This window comes from Rhinopithecus roxellana, chromosome 7, assembly GCF_007565055.1.
Source record: "Rhinopithecus roxellana isolate Shanxi Qingling chromosome 7, ASM756505v1, whole genome shotgun sequence".
In the NCBI taxonomy this organism is placed as follows: Eukaryota; Metazoa; Chordata; class Mammalia; order Primates; family Cercopithecidae; genus Rhinopithecus; species Rhinopithecus roxellana.
In genome coordinates, this window is record NC_044555.1 from 12,898,241 (window position 1) to 12,917,109 (window position 18,869).

The following is an 18,869-nucleotide window of genomic DNA, read 5'->3' on the forward strand; positions in this document are numbered from 1 at the left end:
TCAGTGACAATGACAAGTGAAATTACAAGTCAAAAGTAATCTATATCTATATGACTTCATTTTAATAGGTTACAGAGATTTAATGTGATAAGGTTGAACTTAATGCTGTGCTCCCCAAAAGCAGTAATTGTAAAATCCCCCAACACTTTCCGAGAAATTGCTAATTTCAAAGAACCATCCTGCTCTTGAATATCTGATAAAAGATCCACCCCACCCCTTACTCAGTGACTCAGATAAGACAGATCACTATCCTTCCTCATGAGACCCATGACTCACTGAAAACTCTGTTATTTGTTTCCACAAACCCAAAGTTTCCTTTTTTATTGGACACGTGTGTCGTTAACAAATGTGCTCCCTAATGCAATAGCCTAAATAAAATAACTTCCTTTATTGTCTGGTTCACTTTGTCTTTCACAGTGTAGTACCATGAGTTGGATGAGATTAGACTTTGCCTTCAGATCCCCATATACTTCATTCAAGTAAAAAGGCCTCTCAGAGCCTTTATACTCTGTTCCTGACGGGTGATCTGAAACTTAGCAATACGTTTGACTCCTATTCCTATGCCTGAAACTCTTGTCCATAGTAGGGATTTGGTTTTTATTCTTTTTGAGTACTGGCTTGATTTCTGGTGCTAAATTCTTTTGGTTTCATGGTTTGATCATTTGATGATTTCTGTAAGAGGATTAATGGTTCATAGAGATCTTGTCTCTCTTGGGCAAAAGATGAAAGAAAATCCGTTTTTTAATCTTTCCTGTTTGTCTATTTGTCTATTTTGGGTCCAAATCAATGAAGAATTTTATGTCCACTGGGATGGATACCTAGTGGTTTGTATTTTTGTGTTTATGCTTGACCCAGGGCTGAAATTTTAGAGTTGAAGCTATAAGTTTTCCCTCTGTGTCTGTTTATATGCTTATGTCTGTAGTTTATACAATTTACCTGTCATTGTGTAAGTGTGAAATAGGTTTCTACCTCTAGATGGTATTAATGTTAATAAATAAAACTATAAAAATCTCTTAAAGGAGCTCTATTCTGAATGGCCTATAGAGATTTTAAAAACTGACTTATATAAATAGAAAATTCCTAAAATTTCCAGAAAATAGGAGATTTATCCACCAAAACTTTATATATGCTTAATTTAAAACGTATTTTTACAGAAACCAACTTGGAAAATGTGTTAAGAATTCAAATTTACATAATTTAGGTAAATTTTAGCACATTCTACTAGCTTAACACTTTTGGTTTTATCTTCTCTGATTTATCAGTGTTAAGTATAATATACTTATAAACTTTTATTCTACTAGGAAATTATTTTCCTAAAATTATACAGGTTTACTGATGGAATAAACTGGCATTGCTTTTACTAAATGTTTAAGATTATTAAACAAAAGTTTGCATTTAAACAAGTTGAATATCTATTTTGAAGAACTTTATTCCAACAGAAATTATATCCTTTAGCGTGTCGTATTCAAGAATAAAACTCATATAATCAAACATGACTGAATACTTTTGATGAACTAAGGTTGACTTTATAGAGTCCATGCTTACAAAACCTTATTGGGAAAACTTGTCTGGTACTTCTCTCACAGGGTTCTCAGCCTTATAGGTGAGTAAAGAGGGTCACTTCCTGGCAGGCCCTGGAAACTTAGGATATTTTGGGGAACTCAAGGAGACAGAGATTCATCTAAGTCTACTTGGATGAGATTCATCCAAGTTACTGCAAGTGAAATCTCATAGTGAGTTCTTGGCTTGGCTTCTTTGCCTCATAAAGCTTTCTTTAAAAAGCCTAATCTGAGAGTCTTTAGGCAGACTACTGGGAGGAAAAAAAAACAAAGAAACGGAACAACAACAACAAAAAACACTTAAGGTGGTCTATATGGTAAATTATGATTGTTGCTGCATCTATGTAAATAATTATAGCAAATCTAATGAGAACACTTTTGTGATCGAGAATAATTGTTCTTTGAGATTATTTTTGAACAGAAGGGTGAAGATTATAAAGATAAATTTTGTGTTTCTCCGGAAAACTATGCATTATCTATAGCATATCATTTTGAATCATGATTCTAGTCCTATTTATTGTCTTTGAGCTATTTTGTACCTCTTTGTAAATTGCAGGTGACTAATGGATACTCAAAGTGTTTTGCATGGAAGAGACTGTGACTTTTCACACTATGGAAAATCTAGTTTTGGTATCTGTCTGCAAACTGGACTGGATTTTGTTATCTTCTTCAAATTGTCAAACCTTACCAAATTTTTGGTTCTTCATGTTTCTTTCAATATCTGATTACAATTCTTCAAGCTAACATTTCCAAATTTTTTCTTTCCCACATGACTTGGACTCACTGAGAACTAAAACCTGTCTACCTGGATCCTTCACAGGATCTAGGTTGCCTTGCAGCTGACCCTTTCCCCCAAAATCTGAAGAAGCTCTGTCAGCTGAAGCCCAATAACTTGCTATAAACTTTGACAGACTCATCACCACAACAGTCTATGCATGGGCTGAAATTTTCCTTGAATGAGATGATGTCTGGACCACTAAGGAAATGCAGGAAAATGCTTGTGTGAGAGGTAACCATGACAGGTGATAATGTCACTAAGAGCATAGACATCTATTTGAGAGTTTCAGGATACTCAATGAGTGGTGCTGTGCAACCGAAATATTTTCGTCCACCTAGCTCTTGAAATCTGCCAGACCAGTTAATCTCAGGGTTTGATTTCTGGCTCTTTAATGCAACCATGTATACATTTCTCTTTTTTTTTTTTTCATTTTAGACAAAGTTCTGCCTGATCTACAGAACTCTAGAACATAGTTTCAAGTGATACTTCAACTGGTTTGTCAAGAGAAACACCAGAAAGAATCCTTGAGCAACTTTCTTAGACGCTGCTTTGTCGCATTTAGGAGGTTTATGATTACCTCTGAGTTACAATGGTATTCATTCTTCATGACCAAAAGAGGGGACTGACAATGTTAAAATTTATTTGAGCTCTCTGCTCCAGAAAAGCAGTGACAGTTGAAAAATACCCCACACTTGTTTGGGAATGGGCCTCCGTCCTCATAAAGGACCTGCATGATCTCCCATATTCTGAGATAAAATCCACTTCCACCCTTCCTCGATGACTCACAAAATTTCTCTCTATCCTTCCTTATGACTCTCATAAGACTTGTTGATGACTCTCTTATTTTTACCTGCCTTTATAAAATCCCAGGCTCTCTTTCTTTTCTATGAGATGTTCCTCATTAATGAGCATGCTGTCTTTTGCAATAGCCTGAATAAAATCATCTTCTTAATTGTCCTGTATACTCTGTCATTCACAAATGTCAAGATCCAACAAAGTGTCACTTATTCTATTCCTCAGGTGAGAGTGAGGGCTGCTAGGTGGAAAATAACACCTTTGTTAACACGAACCATGACACTTGTCAGAAAAAATCAATACATCTCATAATAATCCCCCTAAATTTTAGACTATAAATGTTATAATTTACTGAAAATAAGTACATTGTTTTTAAATTTTGGCTTAAAATCCCTTATCTTTCCATTAATTTTCTCCACAGACAAAAAGGAAGAGGTAATTGTTACAAATAGCAGAATTTTGAAACTCACAGTGTGAAATAAGCAATGAGCCATCAGGTGTGTTTGTGTTGTGTTTGTAGTGTTCTTTAACTTGTTTTGCCCCTGTGTTTATTTCTAAAAGAATGACTACAGGGCGTTTTTGAGTAAACTATTTTGCTAAAGGTTTGGTGGAAATGGAGACGGAGAGTAAAACAGAACATAGGAGAGGAAAGAAATTCAAAATAAACATTAAAAATCATGGCTCCAAAGTTGTTCCATGATCCCCACCCTAGAAGAACCCTCCCTGACTATGCTTCTCCTTCTTCCCAGTATTATCTGCCATAATACTGGGAGCCGTCTATCAGAATAACTCTAGTCCCTTCCTTTTCTGGTTCCAGATCTTGGGTCTTCTCAAAGCTCTGTCGCTTAATTTTTTAAAATTGTGAAATATTACAAACACATAAAAATAGCTTAAGAGATAATTTTCAGAAAAGGTTAAATCATGACTTTCATACAGATATAAAAGTGAACACATGTTAAAAAATTTATTTTATACATATGCTATGAGGGAACCAGGCAGATGTTATAACCGGTTCAAAGGAAAAGTCAAATTAGCACAAATTTATATGGAGTAAAGCAATGTTGAGGTAAATTGCAAATGAAGACAAAATTGTGGTTTTTTTGGGGGGTATGGAAAAAGAAGGCATTAAATTTCTATCAGAAAGACACTTTAATAGTTTGCAGAGATTTCATGTGGCAATGTTAAACTTTATTTGAGGCCAGTATCTATCAGTTATCTACAGTTTATAAAGAAATGTAGAATAGCTCAAAGGCAATGAACAGAGCTAGAATCTAATAGCTCAGAAGAGTGAACGATAGCTGTATATTTTTTCAGTGAAATACATTTTTTTCTATGATAAACATGCATGCAACCCATAAAAAGAGAGAATATTTTACTTTGTTTTAGATCTCCTTTTCATAATGAAATAAAATATAATAGATATAACTAAAAACTCAAATCCCTCTGCTCCAGTCCTCTTCCTGCCCAAAAGTTACCACTGCCCTGAATTCATTATATGTTCCATCCAAACACATTTTTGTACTTTTACTCTAAATGTAAATGCCCACAGAAGTACACCTTTAATTCTGCATTTAATGATTTAAAAAATTATATTTATAATCCCTATGCAATTTTTTGAATCAATATTTTCAAGATAGGAATGTAAATGACAATTCAATTTTCTAATGTTAAGCCATCATTGTATTTTTGATATAAAGCACTTGATTAAAATATTTGGTTTATTTAAAAATATATACAGGTACACCTCATTTTATTGTGTTTTTACTTTATTCCGCTTTGAAGATAGTGTTTTTTTCACAAATTGAAGGTTTGTGGCAACTCTGTGTCAAGCAAATCTATTGGCGCCATTTTTCCAACACCATGTGTTCACTTTGTGTCTCTGTGTCACATTTAGGTAATTCTTGCAATATTTCAAACTTTTTCATGATTATCATATCTGTTATGGTGATCTGTGATCAGTGATCTTTGATGCTACTATTGTAATTGTTTTGGGGCACCACAAACCGTGCACACACAAATGGCAATCTTAATTAAAGGATGTTGTGAGTGTTCTGACTGCTCCACCAACCAGCAGTTTCCCATCTCTCTCCTCCTCAGGCTTCCTCTTCTTTCAGACACAACAATGTTAAAATGAGGCAAATTAATAACCCTAAAATGACCTCTGTTCAAGTGAAAGGAAGAGTCTCACGTCTCTCACTTTAAATCAAAAGCTAAAAATGATTAAGCTTAGTGAAGTGAAGACGGCATGTCAAAAGCCAAGACAGGCTGACACCTACGCCTCTTGTGCCAACCAACCAAGTTATGAATGCAAAGGAAAAGTTCTTAAAGGAAATTAAAGTGCTACTTCAGTGAACACATAAATGATAAGAAATTGAAGCACCTTATTGCCGATACGGAGAAGATTTTAGTGGTCTGGATATAAGATCAAACCACCTACAACATTCTGTTAAGCCAAGCCTAATCCAGAGCAAGGACATAACTCTCTTTAATTCTATGAAGACTGAGAGAGGTGAGGAAGCTGCAGAAGAAAAGTTGGAAGCTAGCAGAAGTTGGGTTCATGAGGTTTATGGAAAGAAGCCAACTCCATAACATAAAAGTGTGAGGTGAAGCAGCAAGTACTCATGCAGAAAGCTGCAAGTTATCTGGAAGATCTAGCTGAGATAATTGATGAAGGTGGCTTCACTAAACACTAGATTTTCAGTGTAGATGAAACAGCCTTCTACTGGAAGAAGACGCTACCTAGGACTTCCTTTTTTTAAAAAATTTTTTATTTTGAGATGTAATCTCGCTCTGTTGTCCAGGCTGGAGTGCAGTGGCACGATCTTGGCTCACTGCAACTTCCTCCTCTTGGGTTCAAGTGATTCTTGTGCCTTATCCTCATGAGTAGCTGGGACTACAGGCATGCGCCACCATGCCCAGCTAAGTTTTGTATTTTTTGTACAGATGGGTTTTCACCATGTTGGCCAGGCTGGTCTCAAAGTTGATAAAGCAGTGGCAAGGTTTGAGAGGACTGACTCAAATTTTGAAAGTTCTACTGTGGGTAAAATGCTATGAAAAGCATCATATGCTACAGCAGAATCTTTCATGAAAAGAAGAGTCAATTAATGTGGCAAACTCCACTGCTGTCTTATTTTAAGAAATTGCCACAATCACCCTAACCTTCAACTACCCCACGGTCCTGATCAGTCAGCGTTGAGGCAAGACCCTCCAACACCAAAAAACTTGGTGAGGTCTCAGACAATTATTAGCTTTTTAAAGCTATGAAGTTTTGTTTGTTTGTTTGTTTTAGACAAGGTCTTGCTCTGTTGTCCAGGTTAGAATACAGTGGTATGATCATGGCTTGCTGTAGTCTTAACCTTGACCTCCTGGGCTCAAGAAATCATTTTGCCTCAGCCTCCTGAGAAGCTGGGACTGAAGGTGTGCACCACCATGCCCAGCTAATTTTTAAAATTTTTTGTAGAGACAAAGTCTCACTGTGTTGCCCAGGCTAGTCTCCAACTCCTGAGCTCAAGCGATTCTCTGGTCTCAACCTCCCAAAGTGTTGGAATTACAGGCATGAGTCGCGACACCAGGCCTTAGGTAATTCAAAGTATGTGCATTGTTTTTTAGACACAATGCTATTGCACACTTCATGAACTGTAGTACAGGGTAAATATGTTTTATATGCACTGTAAAACCACAAAAATTATGTGACTCACTTTATTGTGCTATCTGCTTTATTGCACTGGACCACAACCAAAGCCATGATATTTCTGAGGTAAGCATAGCTGAATTTGATTTGCTAATATTTTAATTTCTCTGTCTATTTTCCTAAGTGTGATTTGTCTGTAATTTTTCCTTCCCCTAGTGCCATCACTGATTTTTTATATGAAGGTTATACTCACTTGATGAAATGATTTGGGTGATTTCTTTCTTTTACATCCTCTGGAACTGTTTTTCTAAGAAAAAAATTACATGGTCTCTAAAGACTCGTTAGATTGTCATGTGAAAAATTTGGGGCTGGTTCTCCCTTCTCCGCAGCCTAATTACTAGGTTAACTGGTGATTCAATTTCTTTAAGAGTTATAGGTATGTTTAGATTTTTAAAAATTTTTTTATTTAATTGAGTCTAATAAACTATATTTCTTTTTCAGGAAATTATCAATTTTATCAGATTTTCTATTTTATTGATATAAATATGTATATAATAAACTTTTTAATTATTATTCTTATTGCGGTAAAAAAGTATAACATAAAATTTACATCTTAACTATTCCTAAGTATACAGTTTAGTGGTATTAAGTATATTCACACTGTTTTGCAACCAATCTCTGGCATTTTATCTTTTAAAATTGAAAGTCTGTACTTATTAAACAACATTTCTCCATACTCTCCTCTTTCCTAGCCCTTGGCAACCACTATTCTACTTTCTGTTTCTATAAATTGGACAACTCTAGGTACATTATATAAGTGAAATCATACAGTAATTGTCTTTTTTTATGACTGGCTTATTTCACTTAGCATGATGTTTTTCACGGTTCATCCATTGTGTAGCATTGTGCCAGAATTTCCTTCCTTTTTAAGGTTGAATGATATTTCATTGTATGCATATACCATATTTTGTTTATCTGTTCATCCATTAATGGACATTTGAATTCCTTCAACCTCATGGCTATTGTGAATGCTGCTGCTTAGAACATGAGTGTACAAATACCTCCTCAATATCCTGCTTTAAATTCTTTTGTGTATATACCCAGAGGTGGAATTGCATTTTTTAAGGAACCACCTTACTGTTTTCCATAGCAGCTGCATCATTTTACATTTCCACCAATAGCGTACAAAGGTTACAATTTTTCCATATGTTTGCCAACGCTTGTTATTTTCTTAGATGGTAGCCATCCTAATGAGTGTGAGGTGGTATCTTATTGTGGATTTCATTTGCATTTCTCTAATGATTAGTGGTTTTGAGCATATTTTCATATGTGTGTTAGCCATTTGCATATTCTCTTTGGAGAAATAGCTATTCAAGTATTTTGTTCATTTTTACATTTTGCTTTTGTTCTTTGGGTTTGCTGTTGTTGAGTTATAGGGGCTGTTTGTATAATCTGGATAGTAAGTGCTTATCAAATATATGATTTGCAAATATATTTTCCCATTCCATAGGCTGCCTTTTCACTCTGTTGATTGTGTCATTTGCTTAAAATTTCTGCCACAACTGCAGTCATGTATTCTTCGTCATGTTTAATATTGGGTATGTACCATCTTCTTTCTCTTTCTCCCTCTCCTCCCCCAAACTGATTACCTGATTAGCATGAACGTCTTTAGAGCTTTTAAAAATTTTATTAGTCTATTTACACATCCAAATTATGAGTTTGTTGATTTTTTCCATTGTTTTTTCTTTTATTAATGCTTCTTTTATTTCCATCTTTCTGTTTTTGTTGTTTTTCTGTTTTTAATTCTTTACCAGGTTGCTCTGTTTATTTGCTATTTCTTCTTTTCTACTCTATTTACTTTTAAAAATATCCTTCAAGTATTTTAAGCTTTATCTTCAAATTATTAATATATACACTTTTTATTTGTGGTCCTAAATATTATATCACTCATATAAATGTGGAGTAATTTTTATTTATTCCTCCCAGGACTTGTGATTTTCTTTTTTTAAGTATCGAAATCTTTAGTCTATACTGGAAATCTCTCAGGCAGTTTCCTCTAATATTGCCTAGGTCACACTGAGGTCATAGATGCATACTCATTCTATTTGTTTATCTTTCAGGACCATATATGTTTTCTATCTCTTTACTTCTGTATATGCCATTTTGAGCAATTAATTCTCACAGGTAGCTTCTAGATCATTAGTCTCTTCAGTTGCATCTAATCTGCTTTTGAACACAAACCTGTGCTTTTAGTTGGCTATATTTTTGATATTAGGAAGCTTTAAATTTTATTTTTCCAAATCTATACTGGCTGGAATACAGCTTTTGACTTTTTAGAGGAGTTGTTGTTGTTGTTGTTGTTGTTGCTTTTGTAAAACCTAGTAGAGAAACAAAGTTTCCTTGTTAGTGATTTTTTTCCGAGTACTCACTTTCATGGTGGATGCATATTTTTGTGTGTCCAGGATATTTCCTGTGGTCTCATTTTCAACTTCTTTTCTCATACAGGTCCTGGGCTTCATCTCCTATTCCTATGTGACATTATAAGCAAAGACCTTGGTTTTTGTATCCAGTAACGCTTTCTCAGATGGTATAAGATGTGAAGCAGTAATAGCTGAAGCAATTAGAACTGTATTTCATTTTTCATAAATTATGGAAACTGGGATGGGAAATTGCTTTCTTTTTCATGAGATAAGCTATGCATTAACCTTTTTTTTGGTGCTGTTATAGCCAGCACTCCAAGCTGATTTCAGAATTTTGTTTTTCCTTTTGCATATGCTTCATTTGTTTTCTTTTTACAATGGGATTAAAAATATCCCTCTTGACTTGAAATGCACCTAATATATAGAAATGATAAATACTCAGGTGATGGATATCCTAAATACCCTGGATTTATCATTACACATTGTATACATACAACAAATTATCACATGTATACCATAAGTATGTACAAATATAATGTATTCAAAATTTTAAAAAGCTCTCTCTCTTGAACTACCAAAGGACTATTGCAAAATTCCTGCTACTTGGTTACGCACAGCAATTTAGTTGTCCCTTTTTTATATTTTCTATCTTCTAAATGAATCTTCTCCAAAAGCCTTATCAAGGTAATTTTAGAAAGAATAGAACTGAAACCTAAGTGCTAGTCTCCCACTTTCAGAACTCCCAATTTAGATTGCAACTATTCTTTAAGTTAACATTTTCTCTAATATATGTCTAAATCAAGAATATGATCTGGGCCAGGCGTGGTGGCTCAAGTCTGTAATCCCAGCACTTTGGGAGGCCGAGGCGGGTGGATCACGAGGCCAGGAGATCGAGACCATCCTGGCTAACACGGTGAAACCCAGTCTCTACTAAAAATACAAAACAATTAGCCGGGCGCGGTAGTGGGCGCCTGTAGTCCCAGCTACTACTCGGGAGGCTGAGGTAGTGCACGGAGATCGGGCTGAGATCGGGCAGCCTGGGTGACAGAGCGAGACTCCATCTCAAAAAAAAAAAAAAAAAAAAAAAAGAATATGATCTGAAGTATAGAATAGTGATTTCAATCTTGGTGTGGTGCACTGAAGAGAACACAAACAATGGTAGTGACAGTCTCACTATATGCTGCATTGGGAAGACACTCCTGGAACATTATCAAGCAGAACATGATTAAACTTACACCTCCAGATGGGAGTGAGGTGCTTAACTCCAGAAGAGAAAGCTTACAGGCGCATGCCCATGGTTTTCAAATGCTTTGTGAGTTGCTATATGGAACATGAATTAACATGGTCTATCTTGTTCTGGAGTGCATTATATGTTTCAGTGGGTCAGTTTATAAAGATTAAAATTTTGCTAAGAAAAATAACTATCTCAAATAAAATGACTTGTCTTTGGCAGGCATCAGCTTTGGAAGAATGTTAGCAGAGGGTGGCTGACTATGTCCTGGATATTCTATAGGGATTTTGGCAAGAGAAGGAAGATTGAACTGGATAGCTTCTCATGTTTCTTTTAAATCAAAAATTCTTTTCTTGTATGAAGCTTCCACATTTTGAACTTCTATTATTGTGCTTAGTAGTGTGAATTGGTGGGAGATTTGTTTATGATTAAAATAGACAGGTAGCTACAGATTTTTGAGGAAATACAAGTGAAGCTAGAGAGTATAAATAGATGAGCCAGTTATCCTAATATTACTTTATCTCTGCCACTGAGTTGTTCCTTACTACTTATTCTCATCTTTGTTTAGGTAGATATAATATCTAGCCTGCACAAAACCGAGAACAAAATTTATTAATTTACATTTTTGTTATATAATAAAAATATTTTGAATTTCCAGCTTCAAACATCCATTGGTTTCTTCTATACCCAAATTAAAGCCTTGTGTTTCTGAAATGTCCCTTCTCTTTTCAATGGTAGCATGCTTTTTTCCTCACCATTATGACAGATGCATATTTATTTCTGGTTGTTGTTTTAAAGCTATATTCAAGCTTCAGCTTTGAAATGTATTTATCACCAAGAATTATAGGTTGAATTTTGTCTCCTAAATAGCCATATGTTGAAGTTCCAATATCCCAGAATGTGATCTTATTTGGAAATAGGGAAGTTGTAGATGTAATTGGTTGAGGTGAGGTCATACATACTGAAGTAGGATGGGCCACTAATATTACCAATATGATTACTACACGTATAAGAAGGGAAAATTTGTACACAGACAAGCACACAGGGAATATGTCATGTGAACATGTATACAGAGATTGGAGGGTTATATCTACAAGCCAAGAAACCTCAAAGACTGCAGGCAAAACACTAGAAGCTAGGGAAAAAGCATGGAACAGATTCTCCCTCAGAGCCCTCAGAAGGAATCAACCCTGCCAACACCTTGATCTCAGACTTTCAGCCTCAAGAACTATAAAATGATAAATTTCTGGTGTTTAAGCCACCCAGTTTGTGGTACTTTGTTATGGCAGCCCTAGGAAATTACTACACCATGAGATATAAAAAAAAAAAAAACCTTGACCCTACCACAAAACAGATCAGTAGGCTTTAGTCTGCAGTGTAGAAGGTACTCTCTTCTTTTCTACTAATGTTACACAATTCTAAGATAGTTTAATGTCTTAAGGATACACTGAAGTCGGGTATTTGGTAACAATTGTGCATTAATATTTTATTAGCAAATATTTCAAATAAGGGTAGTTAGTATGCACATATTTAAATTGTTTTCCTTTAACCATGCATTTGAATTGTGTTCCTTGCCACTGACACATACTCAGTCAGAAAAGCTTTTAACTTTTCAGTTAGAAATGAAATGTTTTTCAGTGAAGCAGCACTTTTTCTTCATTAACAAAAACCCTCTTCAAATTTACTTCTCAAAGTAAAACTTTCAGGGAAATTGTAAACCAACCCAAACTTAGACATTTGTTGCCTAAAAGAAAATTAGGCCAAACTGAAAATAAATTAAGCTGAGTGCAATCTTATAATAATAATAAATATGATTCATAGGGCAATTAAAACAAGTTTTGCCATGGGTCAAAATACTGAAAGTTTGTTCAAAAGTATCAAAAGTTTTTTTTTTTTGTTTCTGATAGATTATTAGGCTAAAATCCAGAAGCATTTAAATTGACTTAAGCATTTGACTTCTAGTTATATTACGCTCTAGAAGAATTCTCAGTATCCTAAAGGTAGGGGATGTTTGTCATCCTTGCGTTGAGAGATTTCTGTAGTGTAAATCTTGTCTTGTAGACTATTAGATTTGCAATTTGGGGGACCACTTTCAGAAAATAAGAGATTTGAATAAAACAAAATGGATAAAGTGCTCGGTGGGCAGAAAGATCTGGGGTCACATTCCAAATCAGCCACTTACAAGCTGCAGACAAGTTATATACATTTCTCAGCCTCAGTAAGGCAAAGAACTACCTTAAAAGATCTTAATAGTTATAAAAATTAAATGTAACATGCCTAGAACAGTTTCCAGACCAAAATAAGAGGTCAATAAGTATTAGTTATTATTCAGTTTACTTTTCTTCCAGCTAAACCTGATGTCACAATCCTTTCCTTCCCCCTATCCTGTCACAACTTTATTTGGACTTCATTTTTCTTCCAATATATACACTTTCTACTGTTAATTTAAAAGTGGAAAGGAATATGACTACAATCACTTCAAGGAAAAGGTTGTGTGGAGGCTGAATAATGGTACCCCAAATATATTCATGTCCAAATCCCCAGATTCTGAATGTGTTACCAAATATGGCAAAATGGACTTTGCAGGTGTGATTAAGGGCTTTGAGATGGGGAGGTCAACCTGGATTATTTATGTAGGCCTGATATACTCACATGAGTTCTTGTAAGAGGGACACAGGAGGAGTCAGATTCAGAGGAAAAGGAGATGTGATGAAAGAAGCAGAGATTGAAGATTGTGCTTTGAAGATGGAGGAAGGGGCCTCAATCCAAACAATACAGACAGCCACTAGAAGCAGAAAATGCAAGGAAATGGATTCTCCCTTAAAGCCTACAGAAAGAACCAGCCCTACTGACGCCATAACTTTACCCCAGTGAAACTGATTGCAGACATCTGATGTACAGAACTGTAAGAGAATAAATTTGTGTTTTGTTGTAAGTACCACTGACTTTGTGGTACTTTGTTACAGTGGTAATAAGAAACTAATACAAGGAGAGATGAAGAAGTCATTTGAGGTCGGTATCCGTTAGTGTTATGTAACAAACCACCCTAAAACAGTGACTTAAAATACCAAGCATTTATTTAGCTCACAAGTCTTTGGGGTTGCTTTGGGTTCTGCAAATCTGGTCTGGGCTTGGCAAATCTCAGCTGAACTTGCTTATGTATCTCAGGTCACTTTGCCACATCTGTGTGCTGACTGGTCTAGGGAGGCCTTAGCTTGATGAGTAGGGGAGGGGGTGGGTAGTGGCAATTATCTGTTTCACATGCTCCCCAGAAAAGCTAGCCCATGCTTGCTCACGTGGTGAATGGACAGATTTCCACAAGAGAGAACAAGGAAGAACACCTGACTTCTTGAAGTTTGGGCTCAAAATTGACACAGCATCATTTGCCCTGCTTTTGAACAAGGCATGTTACAAAGCCTGCCCAGGTTTCAGTGGTTAGTAAAATAGATTTCAATTCTCAGTGAAAGGAGCTGCAAAGTCATGTAAAGAGTGTGGATAAGGAGAGAGACAACAAATTTGAAATACTTTTGCAATGAATGTACCACACAGTCACTCTTGGAAAAACACGTATCTTGGCTTTTACCTGATTTTCTGGCCCCTGCATTTGGCCATCCCCTCAACCATTTCATAATTTTCTCTTTCTGTAGAATACCCATATGCTGACAAGCTTCTGATAAACTACTGTTAGTTTATAAAAGATCTGATTAACTAATTCACTTGACAGCATTAATAGCTATTTACCTAGTCAATATGCCTCTCAATCCCATTTATATTAACCTTTAAAAGCAAAGTGGAAAAGAATTTTTACCAAATTCCTTTTTCAATATATGATTCCAGGTTCAACAAGCCTCACCCATATGGAGTTACTAATGGAGTGTTATCTCAAGGCTTTTCTGAACTGTTTCTAATGCAGCTTAGCTAAGGACAAAAAAAGACCATATGTTGCATGCTGCTTTTTCTACGCAAGATCTTTCCTTTTTATTTCTTTACCCAGGTGTTACTTTTTAAAAAAAGAAAAAAAGAAATGATGGTATAGGCACTTACGAATGTCTATTCGAATAAAAGAAGTTATCAGGTCCATGTCATGCAAGTTGCAAAGTCCAGATGGGCTGGTGTGGCAGCTGTGTTTCAATCAACTGTGAAGGTGTTTCTCCCAGAATGCTTTGACAACAGCAACACCATTAGAAGAAAGTAACTCCCCCAAGAGCCATCTGGCATAGTTTTTATTTATTTATTTATTGTTATTGTTCTTCTTTTTACAAACACATCAAAGCCAGAAACTGAATGGCGAAGAATGAAGCTCACTATTGTCCTTGCAATTGCTGAAATCTACTCTTGAAACTTTCTAGTCTCCTAGTAAAAATGAAATAATGTAGGCCGGGCGCGGTGGCTCAAGCCTGTAATCCCAGCACTTTGGGAGGCCGAGGCGGGCGGATCACAAGGTCAGGAGGTCGAGACCATCCTGGCTAACACCGTGAAACCCCGTCTCCACTTAAAAAAATACAAAAAATTAGCCGGGCGAGATGGCGGGCGCCTGTAGTCCCAGCTACTTGGGAGGCTGAGGCAGGAGAATGGCGTGGAGCCGGGAGGCGGAGCTTGCAGTGAGCTGAGATCCGGCCACTGCACTCCAGCCTGGACGACAGAGCAAGACTCCGTCTCAAAAAAAAAAAAAAAAAAAATGAAATAATGTGTTGAATTCATCTTTGAATTATCTGTACTTTTTCTTCTCCAGTCTCACTGCCCCTTTCTTAACTTGGCTTTTTACAAATTTTATTTTAAAATTAAAATTAAATACAGTAATGTTAACATTTTATAGATTTGTGTATCCACTATCATAGTCAGGATACAACAGTTCCATCTGTATGTGATTGTTTAAGCAGCTTTATTCATAATCTCGCAAAAAGGGAAGCAAACCAAACTCCCTTTAACTGGTAAATATATAAATAAATTGTGTGGCCGGGCGCGGTGGCTCAAGCCTGTAATCCCAGCACTTTGGGAGGCCGAGACGGGCGGATCACGAGGTCAGGAGATCGAGACCATCCTGGCTAACACAGTGAAACCCCGTCTCTACTAAAAAATACAAAAAAAACTAGCCGGGCGAGGTGGCGAGCGCCTGTAGTCCCAGCTACTCAGGAGGCTGAGGCAGGAGAATGGCGTGAACCCGGGGGGGCGGAGCTTGCAGTGAGCTGAGAGCCGGCCACTGCACTCCAGCCTGGACGGCAGGGCAAGACTCCGTTTCAAAAAAATAAATAAATAAATAAATAAATAAATAAAAATTGTGGTACATCAATACAGTGAAATACTACTCCGCATTAAAAAGGATAAAACTACTGACACAAGCAACAACATGGATAAATATCACAAACATTATGCTGAATAAACCAAGCTAGTCTCAAAAGGTTGCATGTTGTATAATTCCATTTGTATAACATTATCACTTTTTGCCTGAACTTTTCAATTCCATACTGTTTGGTTCATGTCTAGTATTGCCCCAGTTTCCACTATAGTTTCAGACCCTCAACAAATGGTCTTTTTAAAATTAAAAATCAGATCACACCAGAGATCTGCTTAAATCCCTTTAATGATTCTGTGAACTCCTGCATGTGATTTAGAAAGTTCTTCGTAATGTGGGTCTTGCCTATGTCTCCAGCCTAATCCCCTGCCTCGCCCATGGGATAACCAATGTTCTAATAATGATCACCATATTATAGTTTCTTGAATGTATCATGTTCTCCAGTTCTTCTGTGGTTTTCCCCCTTGTCTGAAACCTCCCCCAACACATCTCACCACTTACCTCATTGTGTCTGTTAGCCCTTTTTAAAATACAATTCTTTGGAAAAACTTCACTGATTCTTTTCAGGGAGATAACAGGAAGCTTAAAGTTTCCCAGTCTGTGTCTGTGATTATAGAGGTGGTTTAAAAAGGCATCTGCCTATGAATCTATTAAAATGATCTGGAAGAGTTAGCATTGGCAGGTGCAAAGGCTTTCTAAGGCAAAGTGAATTTCAGTTTCTTCATTTAAAGCTTCCAGAGAGCATAGTTTAGGTCTCTGCCCACATTTACAAATGGAATACACTGAGGAGGCATAAACACTTACTAAAACCCTTGTAGGAGCACATTTTGCCTGCCAGCAACTCTTTGCCAAGCAAACATTTTGAAAACACTTGGACAATCCTGGCTGCCCCAGTGTTTTCATAAATATTTCCATCCGGCAGTCACAGAAGCCGTGCAGAAGAGAGTGGTCAACAGGAAAACTTGAAATGGAAGAGGTTCAGTGAGCAGCTGCTGAGTTGTGAAAATGTATGCAAAAGCATATGGCTGTCTTTAGGGCCTTAAGGCAACATTTTCATTTATTTATTTATTTATTTTTTTTATCCTGCAAAGATCAAAACACAGGATTCCATTTCACAAGATGTTCTTGTAAGCAAACTCTTCACTTTCAAAGAGTGTATAAATAGCATGACATAAATATTTGTTTACCTAAAATGTTTTATTGAGAAATAAAAATTCTGGTATAATTTGGCCTGTTGGTCATCATGAATTTCTAATAATCTCTTTGGCATTCTTGCCTTCTATGTGTCTACCTTTATTTGGGAGGATGTAACATTTAATTTTCTACCATTTAAGCTGAATTGCAGAAGGATATCTAGGTGAAAAATACTCAGAATTTGATGCTGGTGCAGAATGCTGCAATTTGCTTACTTGAGTATAAATGCTGAGCTTTCAACACTTCTATATAGTCAGCTATGTTTTGCGTTTAATTCAAGTATTGAATTATATCTAAAAATATCTCCACTGTTAAGGTACCAAATCTGCAGGCTATTCTTCTTATTACACATTGAAACTGTGTTGGTTTAACCATCAAGGATAAATCCTCTGCAGTGTGTCCCTTTATGCAGGTAAGAAATTCCCCCATGGTTTTCCTGTTCTTCATGTTGGGAAAAGTCAGATTTTCTGTCATAGGCAAGAAATCTTCTCCAGACATAAGGGGATTTAAATTACGACAGTTTTTACCTCCCTGTTAGGTACCCCACTTGAAAAACACGGTGTAAATATAAAGGTCTAATTTCCACTTCGGGTTCAGCACTTCTCTTAGAACACTAGTTCCTTGGAATATTTCACCCCCAAAATACTCTGTGATCAAATAAATTTAGGAAATTTTGCAGCCGTGTCATACCTTGGTTCTTGTAGATTCTCAATTCTCATGAACATGCTAAAGCCCTAATTAGCAGGGCATAAAGATGGCTCTTTTTTCACTTGCTTAATCCAGTGTTTCCAAACTTATTTGACAGTGGAATCAATTTTTTAACATGTAACACATTATCACGTTAAGGAACACTTCTTGGGGAATGTGGTGTTAAAATGTTGATAGAATTTTTAATATGATGAAGACATCATCTAAATGCCTCTTCTATAATGCCTAGTGGCAGTTGCTAGTTCTCCAAAATTAAAAATAAATGAACAAACAAAGCAACCAAAAAGGAAATAACTAACCAAAATGCTCACTTTTTTAGGTATGATACATCTAATAATATTTAAAGCTTCTGAGCCATTGGCAGCACAGGATTGTAAAGCAGATTGGGATCTGAAAGGTGTGCTAAACTAGTCCACCTTTTTCAGACACAGATGGGAAAACAGCAAACATGGTAAGGTCCGACAGCCAGTGAGCAACAAAGCTGGTGTATTAGTACATTCTCATGCTGCTATGAAGAAATACCCAGGACTGGGTAATTTATTTTTATATTTATTTTAAAATTTTTACTTTAAGTTCCTATATACATGCGCAGAATGTGCAGGTTTGTTACATAGGTATCCATGTGCCATGGTGGTTTGCTGCACCTATCAACCCATCATCTAGGTTTTAAGCCCTGCATGAATTAGGTATTTGTCCTAATGCTCTCCCTCCCCTCACACCCCACTCCCCAACAGGCCCTGGTGTGTGTTGTTCCCCTCCCTGTGTCCATGTGTTCTCATTGTTCAACTCCCACTTATGAGTGAGAACATGCAGTATTAGGTTTTCTGTTCCTGTGTTAGTTTGCTGAGGATGATGGCTTCCAGCTTCATCCATGTCCCTGCAAAGGACATGAGCTCATTCTTCTTCATGGCTGCATAGTATTTCATGGTGTACATGTACCACATTTTCTTTGTCTAAGACTCAGTAATATTATAAACAAAATAGGTTTAATTGACTCACAGTTTCGCATGGCTGGGGAGACCTCAGGAAACTCACATTCATGATGGAAGGTGAAGGCGAAGAAAGGCACGTTCTTCACAGGGCAGCAGGAAGGAGAGAAATTCCGAGCAAAGGGGGAAAAGCCCCTTATAAAAAGATGAGATCTCATGAGAATTCACTCACTATCACAAGAACAGCATGGGGGTAACTGCCCCATGATTCAATCACCTCCCACTGAGTCCCTCCCACTGCACATGGAGATTATGGGAAGTACAATTCAAT